Source organism: Amphiprion ocellaris, chromosome 19, assembly GCF_022539595.1.
Source record: "Amphiprion ocellaris isolate individual 3 ecotype Okinawa chromosome 19, ASM2253959v1, whole genome shotgun sequence".
In the NCBI taxonomy this organism is placed as follows: domain Eukaryota; kingdom Metazoa; phylum Chordata; class Actinopteri; family Pomacentridae; genus Amphiprion; species Amphiprion ocellaris.
This window is the reverse complement of record NC_072784.1, coordinates 27,441,686-27,452,147: the sequence shown is the minus strand read 5'-3', so window position 1 is coordinate 27,452,147 and position 10,462 is coordinate 27,441,686.

Below are 10,462 nucleotides of genomic sequence, written 5' to 3'. Positions count from 1 at the left end.
TGGTGAGAACTTCAGGAAACATGCAGACATACTGATGAAACAGTCAACTGACTTTAAGTGACACCAACTGTAAAACTTTGGCAGAAACAGTTTGATCTTTACTGTAAAGCTGCATAAAGTCAGGTTTAATGTAATGGAGACATTGCAGCTTAATATTCAGCCTGGCCTAACTTTGAATGTACCTTTGACCACGTCTGTGGGTCAAAGGTATTTTAATTCATTAAGTTCATTTTCTCTTGAAACAGGTTTAAAACTACAAAAACTAATAACAACTCTTCTCATTCTCTCTCCCTCGCTGATTCATCTATTTCTCCCTCTTCATCTGTCTTTCTCCCATGATATCCAACTTTTTCTCCCCTCCTGGCATCCATTCTGTTTTAGATGGAAATGAGTTTACCTGCAAGCAGAACAAGAATGATTATTATTAATGACTGTGTATGTGTGTGCGGAGAAATGAGGAAAAAAGCAGTTCATTAAAACAAAAGTAACTTTCCTGGAATAGAAGGTCATTTTTATCATTTTTAACTGAGAAATTACATATGCTGAATAATTGCAATATATTATTTGGGGCATTTCGTGACATTGTAGGTTTTTTTTTTCCTGTAGTCCCTGAGGTTCTTGACTGTTTCCTGCATTTTAGTCAAGACAAAATACGATTTTATTTCAGCATATCATATTGTCGGTATGAGATCCTTCTTGTCACTCTGTCCTTTTGTACAAATCATCACCAATCCGCTGAAGTGGTGAGTACAAGATGCAGAGGTACAGGCTTAATATGAAATTTATCAACATTATCTGACTCTGTAAAGCATGAGGTACAGGAGTCGCTGAGAGAATCTACAAAGAAAGCAATCTAGTGACATAATGTTATCTTGCAGCAGCTGGAGCGGGAAGACTGTGGGTGTGGTGAATGAGCTACTGAAAAACATTTCAGGAGCTCACTGCCGTCTCCCTCCCAGGTGTAAATGTGCGTAACTGTGAGCAAGACTGCAGCTGTAGATGGAAAAAGTTTGCATAAGAAGTCAGTCTGACAGTATAATAAACAACTACAGACAGCAGACTGTTTGCTTAACGGATCTGACGCTCCACATACAGAACCATCCACACAGAATCTCAAAGTAGATTTTAATGGACTGGAGGAACTCAGATTCTTTTAGCAATTTACCAGAGAAAGAGAGAGAGAGAGCGAAAGAGAAAGAAAAACACTGGGCTCAATAAATATTGTTCCAGGAGTGAAGTCATCTGACATTTAAGAATCAGCCAGCCATGGCCAGCCAGAGCAGTGTGAGAGTGTGTGAGAGTGTGTGTGTGTGTTTGTGGGCAGACAGGAAGCCCAGAGGGCAGCAGCTCAGACAGAGTCATTATTTAGTGACACACAGACGATGGCGTCACCTTAACACAGACACACACACACACACACACACACACACACACACACGCGCGCTCCTATACAAACATTACATCTATAAGGCTTGGGGTGTCAGAATTTTAACAAGAAACATCAGTAACCTCACCTGTTGCTGCTCTCTCTCTCTTCCCTGTTTCATGAAAGGGCATATGCTCTAATTTTAAGCAAATCATTCAAATCAGGCTTCTTAGACTCAATATTTAGACTTAAAACAGACTTTACACCTCTGCACAGTCCATTTATACCTTAACCATACTCCAAAAATGCAGTAATTGGTCAAAATTAATAAACGCATGGTATATATTTGCAACAGTGAACTGACCTTGGGCAAATGGAACTTCGGCAGTCCCATGGTTGCATCTAAAAGTACACAGTTGCATAAGCATGTGTCCGTATAGCGCTAAGGTGCCAAATACACTACCAGGCAAAAGTTTGGACAACTTCTCATTCGATATTTTTTCTTCATTTTTACTACTTTTTACATTGTAGATACATACCAAAGACATAAAAACTATTAAGCAAGATGTATGGAATTATGTAGCAAACCAACGATTGTGAAATAACTCTAAATATGTTTGACATTCTCAATTCCTCAAAGTAGCCACCCTTTGCTCTGATGACAGCTTTGCACACTCTTGGCGTTCTCTCAATGAGCTTCATGAGGTAGAACCTGAAATGTTTTTCACTTCACAGGTGTACCTTGTCAAGGTTAATTTGTGGAATTTCTTGCCTTCTTAATGGGGCCTGGACCATCACTTGTGTTGTGCACAAGTCAGGTTGGTAGACAGTTGACAGCTCTATTTGAAAACTGTTAGAATCCATATTATGGCAAGAACCAATCAGCTAAGTAAAGAGAAATGACAGTCCATCACTACTTTAAGAACTGAGGGCAGTCAGTTCAGAAAATTGCAAAAATCTTTAAATGTATCCCCAAGTGTAGTCGCAAAAATCATCAAGCGCTATGATGAAACTGGTTCACATGAGGACCGACCCAGGAAAGGAAGACCAAGAGTCACTTCTGCTGCTGAGGATAAGTTCATCTGAGTCACCAGCCTCAGAAATGGCAAGTTAACAGCAGCTCAGATTAGAACCCAGATAAATGCCACAGAGTTCTAGTAGCAGACACATCTCTACATCAACTGTTAAACTGTTGTTGCTGCTATGAAACCATTACTAAGGAAAAGCAACATGTAAAAGAGATTTGCTTGGGCCAAGAAACAAAAGGAATGGACATTAGACCAGTGGAAATCTGTGCTTTGGTCTGATGAGTCCAAATTTGAGAGCTTTGGTTCCACCTGCTGTGTTGCTGTGCAACGTAGAGAAGGTGAATGGATGATCTCTACATACATGGTTCCTACTGTGAAGCATGGAGGAGGAGGTGTCATGGTGTGGGAGTGCTTTGCTGGTTACACTGTTGGGGATTTATTCAAAATTGAAGGCATGCTTGTTCAGTGAACCAGCAAGGCTATCACAGCATCCTGCAGCAACATGACATCCCATCCGGTTTGTGTTTAGTTGGACCATCATTTATTTTTCAACAGGACAATGACCCCAAACACACCTCCAGGCTGTGGAAGGACTATTTGACCAAGAAGGAGAGTGACCTGGCCTCCACAGTCACCTGACCTAAACCCAATCCAGATGGTTTGGGATGAGATGGACCACAGAGTGAAGGCAAAAGGGTCAACAAGTGCTCAGCATCTCTGGAACTCCTTCAAGACTGTTGGAAAACCATTTCAGGTTCTACCTCATGAAGCTCATCCAGAGAATGCCAAGAGTGTGTAAAGCACTAATCAAAGCAAAGGGTGGCTATTTTGAAAAATCTAAAACATAAAACATGTTTTGACTTATTTCACACTTTTTTGTTTACTGTATAATTCCATATGTGTTCATTCATAGTTTTGATGCCTTCAGTGAGAATCTACAATGTAAATAGTCATGAAAATGAAGAAAAAAACATTAAATGAGAAGGTGTGTCCAAACTTTTGACTGGTAGTGTGTATTTGCTAAGGGATCAGTGAAAGCAATAATACACTCCTCTAGCATATAAAGGATAATATTAGCAGCAACTTTACACCTTTGTGCAAAAAACAAATTGAAAATGCCTCCAACACCATTTTCTTACATTTTTATGAACTACTTTAAAAGCTTTTTAGAGTTTTTGTGATGATAATACACACCGTGGCAAACTTATGCTGCTTGTGTGCTGTTGGAATGAGAATTAAATTCCTGCTGTGACATATTGGTCTTGGTAATTTGTATCTATGAAAAGCCATGTGGTACTCAGGACTCTACACCCACCTTTAATCAGAATAAATGCCTTTGGCCTGTTCGTATGTCTGTAATATGATTATTATTGATGTTTTTATTCATGAGCCACCCTTCCCGGTGGCTGCCTGTGTTGCTTTCCTCATGCGCTTCATGAAATTGCAATTAATTATGACCATGCAGGAGAATATAAACTTTATTTATTACCAAATAGAAAGAATTCAGAAGGGCTTGTTTGATGCTGTATCATAATAGTAAGATCATCCTTAAACTCCTTAAAATCTACTGACAAGCAGGCTGTAAAATAAAAAAATTGAGTCTTTGAGGTTGTCATTTGAACCATTTTACATGCATAACAGTTTATGTAACCATTGCACAACCATTTCTTGAGGCTACAAATATTGAGATGAATGAAACACTGCTGGGAAAAAAAAACTACTGGAGAGGCACTTTTCACTAAATGAAAGAGTAAAGGAGTTAACATTCACTTTCCAACATTATTATAAGAACACCATAGTGTTACTGATGCCAATGGTAATTTCTGATAAAACCTTGACAGTGTGTAATAGAGTTATACAGAAAATGAAAAGAGCCTGAGAGAGATAAAACCAGCCTTACTTTCTTATCACACATGATCAATAACTGTGTGAAGTGGCCGTAAATGTTGGATTATCTGTTATAAAATGTTACACAAATGGTCAAACACAGACCTTTCTATTTAGCATGCTAGTCCCTTAAGGTCTACACTGGTTACAAAGCACAGGTAGTGCATATTAATATAAAAAAAACTACAATAATCAATTCCACAAAAAAGTTTACATTATGATTGTAATCATTGTTCAACAACGACAATCATCATTGTTCATTTCTGCCATATGACTAAAAGTTGCATGAAAATATAATGTCATTTAAAACACGTTGAAAAGTGCAGCAGGCAACACATCCAGCGAGTGCAGCTCGCATGAAGAAGGATTTGTTGTGTTGTAGGCAGAGCACACTGGAGCAGGGTTTGGGTCCGCTTGTGTTCTGAAGAGATTTTGGAATATATTAGTGAAGAAGTCTTATCCTTAGTATGACTCCATGACCTCACCCCAGGAAAAAAAAACAAAAACACTGCATGGTAAAATGGCAAATACACTCTCGCACACACACACAAACAAACAGACACTGCTGGAGGCTGCGGCTGATGTACACCACCCTGTGATCGTAAGCCAACGGGGTAGGAGGGAGGAGAAAGGGAGAGAGAGAGAAAAGCCCAGAGAGTCAGCAGAGCTAAAATTACAGTCCTGTCACAGCATATCAGTGCCGATGACCGTGTGTGTCCATGCGCTTGTATGCAAGTAAGACATAAAGTGTTATGTTTGGCTCTGCCTAAAGACACTGGGGGAAAGTAAACAAAATAAATATGCATATATACACTCACGTTAATACTGTACAAAAACTTTTAAACACAAATGAGTATGATGGTGAATCTGTCTGGACCCTCATTATCCATTAAACATGCACACACTGTGTTGGAGTCCCTTATAATCCAATCAGGTTCAAAAGTAAGGTGTGAAATTGTTATTCATTTACTTACGAGGATCCACTCCACTCTCGAAACCTTATTTCATAAGAGTCAAATTATATTTCCTGATCTGATGGAACTGAATGCATGAGGAGGCCCAATTACCATCATTGTCTCTGTGATTGCACATCACAAACAGGAATGCATGTGCTCCCCCCAACCAACACACACACACACACACACACACACACACACACACACACACACACACACACACACACACACACACACACACACACACACACACACACACACACACTGTGAGCTAATATGACTATGGTTCCACCATATGTTGGAACAGGTGGTTGTTCTCACGGAACTGTATTCCCTAGTTAGCACTCGAAGAATGGCTCTCCCTATAATGGTTCAAAGTCATGCTAACTGGAAGCCATTAGTCTGTTTTCTATTGGTGTCATCCCACCGCACCCATTCATTTTCAAACCAAATGCTATTTCAAAAGGCCAATAAAGTCATACGTTGCTGTGAGACTTAAGTAGTTGTTCCTCAATTTTGATATACCAAACAAAACCCAATAAAAAGCTCCTATTTCTGAACACATTTCTTGTGTGTATGATGCACAAAATCAATTATTTATACTTTAGCTATAATAGTGTTAGACTGCAATATACCTTTAAAAAAAAAAAATTGGAAATCAATTGTAGAGGAGGCAGTTTCTCAGTGGGCTGTTGTGTTGTTGGACCAGGATGCAATATATTCATAAAGGATGTTAAGCTGTGAGTAAGAGCTGTGTCCCTTTTCCCATTTCCTTACCTTGCTCATCATTCACAACTTCTCGCCTTCCTCCAGCAGAGAGTGGGTGAGTCATAAAAAGTGATCATATCAGCCTCCTACTTGTACAGTAATTCTAAGTTGGATATATCAGGAATTTATGGCAGCTTCGATATCTCCTACTTGGTGAAACTTACTAAATGAAGTGTTGACTCTGAAAGCCACCATTTCTGGCAGTTCTGTCCAACTAAAAAACTATGTTAATACTCATACAATCAATGTAATCAACTTAAAAGGGAAGGGGCCTCTGTCTTTATGGAGCAGAGTTGTGACCATTTTCATCCTAAAATGCAAGGTTCCCACAGCATCGATCAGTTCAAAGGGATCACTAAAGCTGAACATTATTCGATTTAAAATTGAAATCGTAATTTGAAACAATATATTGGCAAATCACAAAGCCCACAATTTTGGATTTACAGTATCCTATATTACTGTAATTACATTTGGTTTAATAAGTGGGTAGCTACAGCCAGGCAGGACTGGTCTTGGATGGGGTATAACTCCAAAGATGTGGTCTAAAGCCACACAAAAAGGAGAAGAAAAGCAGATCTCCAATGTGGCCAAAATGGAACATGAGAAGTATAAAATCAAACCTTGAGCCAACAGCTTTTGAAGCTCCTGAAGCCAGACTGAGCTTTCTCATCACGTCCGTGTTCAACACTCCTCCCAGCTTGAGAAAACTGCATCTTTGGTAGGGCTCAAACGAACCCTGCCTCCGCTGCACATCCCACGACCCAAACCTGCAACAGATCCTCAGCGGTTGCAAAGCAGCACTGACCCAAGACTGGTACAGATGGAGCCACAACTGTGTTCTGAAATTCAGCAGACATCTTGGATGCACGCAGACTGTAAGGGAACGGGGCCAGCTTTGGAAAATTGCAACGGCTGATCCACTTTGTCAGAGAGGAGATGAGGCACAGAACAACTCCCAGAAGCAGCAATTCTCTCCTGTTACCTGGAAGCTGAGAGGTGAAGGCTGGCTTCTGGCTGACGATCCTGCAACTGGCTGGATGGCACTGTTGGAAGTAGAATTACCTGTGCTCCCATCTTCTAATGATTGATTAAACCTAAAAAAAAAAAAAAAAAAAGACACTTCTAATGTGGCCTTGAGCCAGAAATTAAGAACCGTTAAGAAGCTTTATGGGGTGCTAAGGGGGGCTGAGAGCATAAAGTCAAAATAACTCAACAATAATTTAACTATACTGTTGTTTGTATGTGTGTTTGTGAAATTTTGCTGTTACATTTGTGTGTGTGGGGCTGTGTGTGTGTGTGAGAGTGTGTGCTGACATTGATGAATGAGCTCTACATCAGAGCAATCTGCTACCACGGCTCTATAAAACAACCACAAATCACTTCAGGAAACATGCTTTTGAAGAGGCCCTCCAATGTCAGATGTTGTCTTGTGTGAGTGCATCTCTGCATAAATCAGCGAGGATAGGTTTGTTTGTGTATGTGTGTTTACGCCTGTATGGCATACCAAATGTTTGTGTGTATGCACACATCCCTGCCTGATTTCTAATATTTCTGTACTGAATCTTTTGAGTGCAGTGTATGTGAGTGAGATGACAAATTAGTCTCTCCAGACAATGGTTTACAACCACAATTTCTGTTGAGCTCTGCTGAACGTAACTCACTTCAGTTAGACTCCTTCTGTTGTGCTGTGCATTTTGATCATTCAGCGCATAAAAATACATTTCTTTCTATTTTTACAGCATGCAAATAGTGTGAGTGAAAGAAATGACAATGTAATTGTGTTTGGATATTATTTTGACTGCACAAATATACATATTGCATGTGAGCTGTACACAGAATTGCCACAAAAACAATCATGCATTTTGGTTCTTCATAGAATTATAATTAATGTGGAATGATGACAAGTATCTGCTGGGTCAAAAAAATACATACATCAACTTGAGTTATCAGTTTTGGTGATGCTGAAAGTTGTTTTAATCAAATTTTCTGAGTGGCATGGCCTCTTAACTTCTTATGAGTGATTACAATTTCAAAACAGCTATGGATGCTAAAATCATCCTTGCAAACAACTGTTTAGAAGTATAAAGTGCATGGTATAGTTGTGTTACTGCCACAATCAGGAAGAAAGCACCAACTATTAGCTGCTGCTGAGAGACACATGGATTGAATGGTCAAGAGTCAACCAAGAGTCTCCAAAAAGTAGGTTTGCAATAAACCAAAAGGTACTTGAACATGTGTGTCAGTGTCCACAGTCAAGTGTGTTTTATGTCTCCATGGGCTGAACGGCTGAATGCAGTACCTTCAAGTTTTCTACTGATCACATGGTTGAAAGAAAAGGCCTCCTGAAGGAAAGTTCTGTGGTCAGATGAAACAGCAACAAAAAAACCCCTGCTATTTGGCAACAATGATTAGAAATATGTTTGGAGGAGAGAAGGTGACACTTTTAACCCAAGAACACTAAACATATCAGCAAGCATGGTGATGGTAGTATTATGGTCTGGGGCCATTTTGCTGTCGGTGGAACTGGTGCTTTACACAAAGCAGATTCTCCAGGAACACTTATAATCATCCACCAGAAGGTTGGGTCTTGGACGCAGTTGGGTGTTTCAACAAGACAATGACCCAAAACAGACATCAAAAATGGCAAAGAAATGGCTAAATCTGGCTAGAATACAGGTCTTAGAGTGGTCTCCCAGTCCTGAGAACCTACATAATGTGATGAAGAAACAAGTCCATGTCGGAAAGCCAACAGATTTAGCTTAACTGCACCAATTCTGTTAAGAGGCGTAATCAAAGGTACACCCAGTAACTTGCCTGAAGATTGTGGATGGCTACCAAAAGCACCTAGTTGAGGTGAAATCTACCAACAGACATTTAACTAAATATTAGCATTGCTGTATGTGAATTTTTGACCCAGCAGATTTTCTCATATTTCCAGAAGACCTATAATAAATCTATGTACGGGTTAGAACTAAAATGAGTGTTTTGGTGACAGAGACACATGTGTTTTAATGATTCCATCACAGACAGTTTAGAATTAAAATAGTTTGGTATAAAAATGATAATATAACTTACTGAAGTTTTTGTTTTCTATGTGGCTTCTTTTCTCTGCATACAGCTGTCAACAAAGGCTTACATATACTTGTAAAGACCATGTATACAATGGCAGTCTTCAGTATCCAATGACTCCTTTAAATTGATATGGTCATATCACTACATTGTCAGGATACAATGTCACTGATTATGTAAAAAAGTAAGAAATCCTTGGGTAGACGTGTATGTGTGTGCATATGTGTGTGTTGGTGGGGGTAAATAAGGTCCACTAACAGTTACCTTCACTGTGGCTGAAGGGCAAAAGCCCAGCATTCTTTGGCCCCCTGGGAAATATTCCTGTTCTAAACCTGGAAACAGAGTGGAGATCATTCCTTTCATCTCCACCTTTCTTGCTCCTTATTTTCTCTATTTTAACTCCTTGTTCCCTCTTTTTTTTGAAAAACTCCCCTACCTTTTCCACTCTCTAACTCTCTGATAGCACCTGTAATTCCTGCTTTCTCCCCTAATCAGATCCTAATAGGAAAAAGCTTGCAGTTGTCAGCACTAGTTAATTAACACTCCTTTCCTCTTTGCTGTCACTTTCTCCCTCATTCTCTCTCTCACACAGGCCCACTTACAATTCCATAACCTGAGTGAGCAGTGAGAAGGCCCACTGAGTTTTAGCACTCATAAATTGTACTCTGCGGGGCACAGGTGATTATTATGCAACCGGTAAGCATTAGGTCAGTGATTTGGACAAAAGATTGCATTTCAGGGTCAACCTGCTTTGCTTTTTGTGATCAGCACGTTAACCTTTTGGATTTGGCAACACAATCTAATGTGTTCTGTTCACTGTGGGTAAAATAATTGCTGGGGATAAAAGTTGACAGGAAACCAAAGAGAGCATAAGTAATTCAGCTTACCTGCAAATGCACCAACAGCAGCTACATTTTCCCAAAAAAAAAAACAACAAAAAAACAACTAACGAAAAAAGTATTTTGGAACTGCACTTTGGAAGAAGTACTTGGAGTGTATTTTCTTATATAATCACATTTTGACTATATACTAAAATTACTGATGTTGTTGCACTCATTGACGGTCTCTATTGCTAAAGTTTATGATCAATTAAATACTTATCCACTTCTTATTATTATTTACCCTCTAAATACCAAATCCCACTGAAAGATTGGAAAGTTGTCTCTAATTTACTCATCTACAATGTGCCATTCAGTTAGAAAACGTAACCAAATCAAAGTTTAATATTGTGATTTGTCATCAAAAGCACTACATTTCCCAATTTAAAAAAATTCCAAATCTAAATATTCTGGAAAAAAGAAGAAAATAAAGTACACTATTTGGTGCAACCGTGAAAATGGTAATGACTCCATGCAACCAACAGTTACATGGCAAAAATTCAGTGAAGT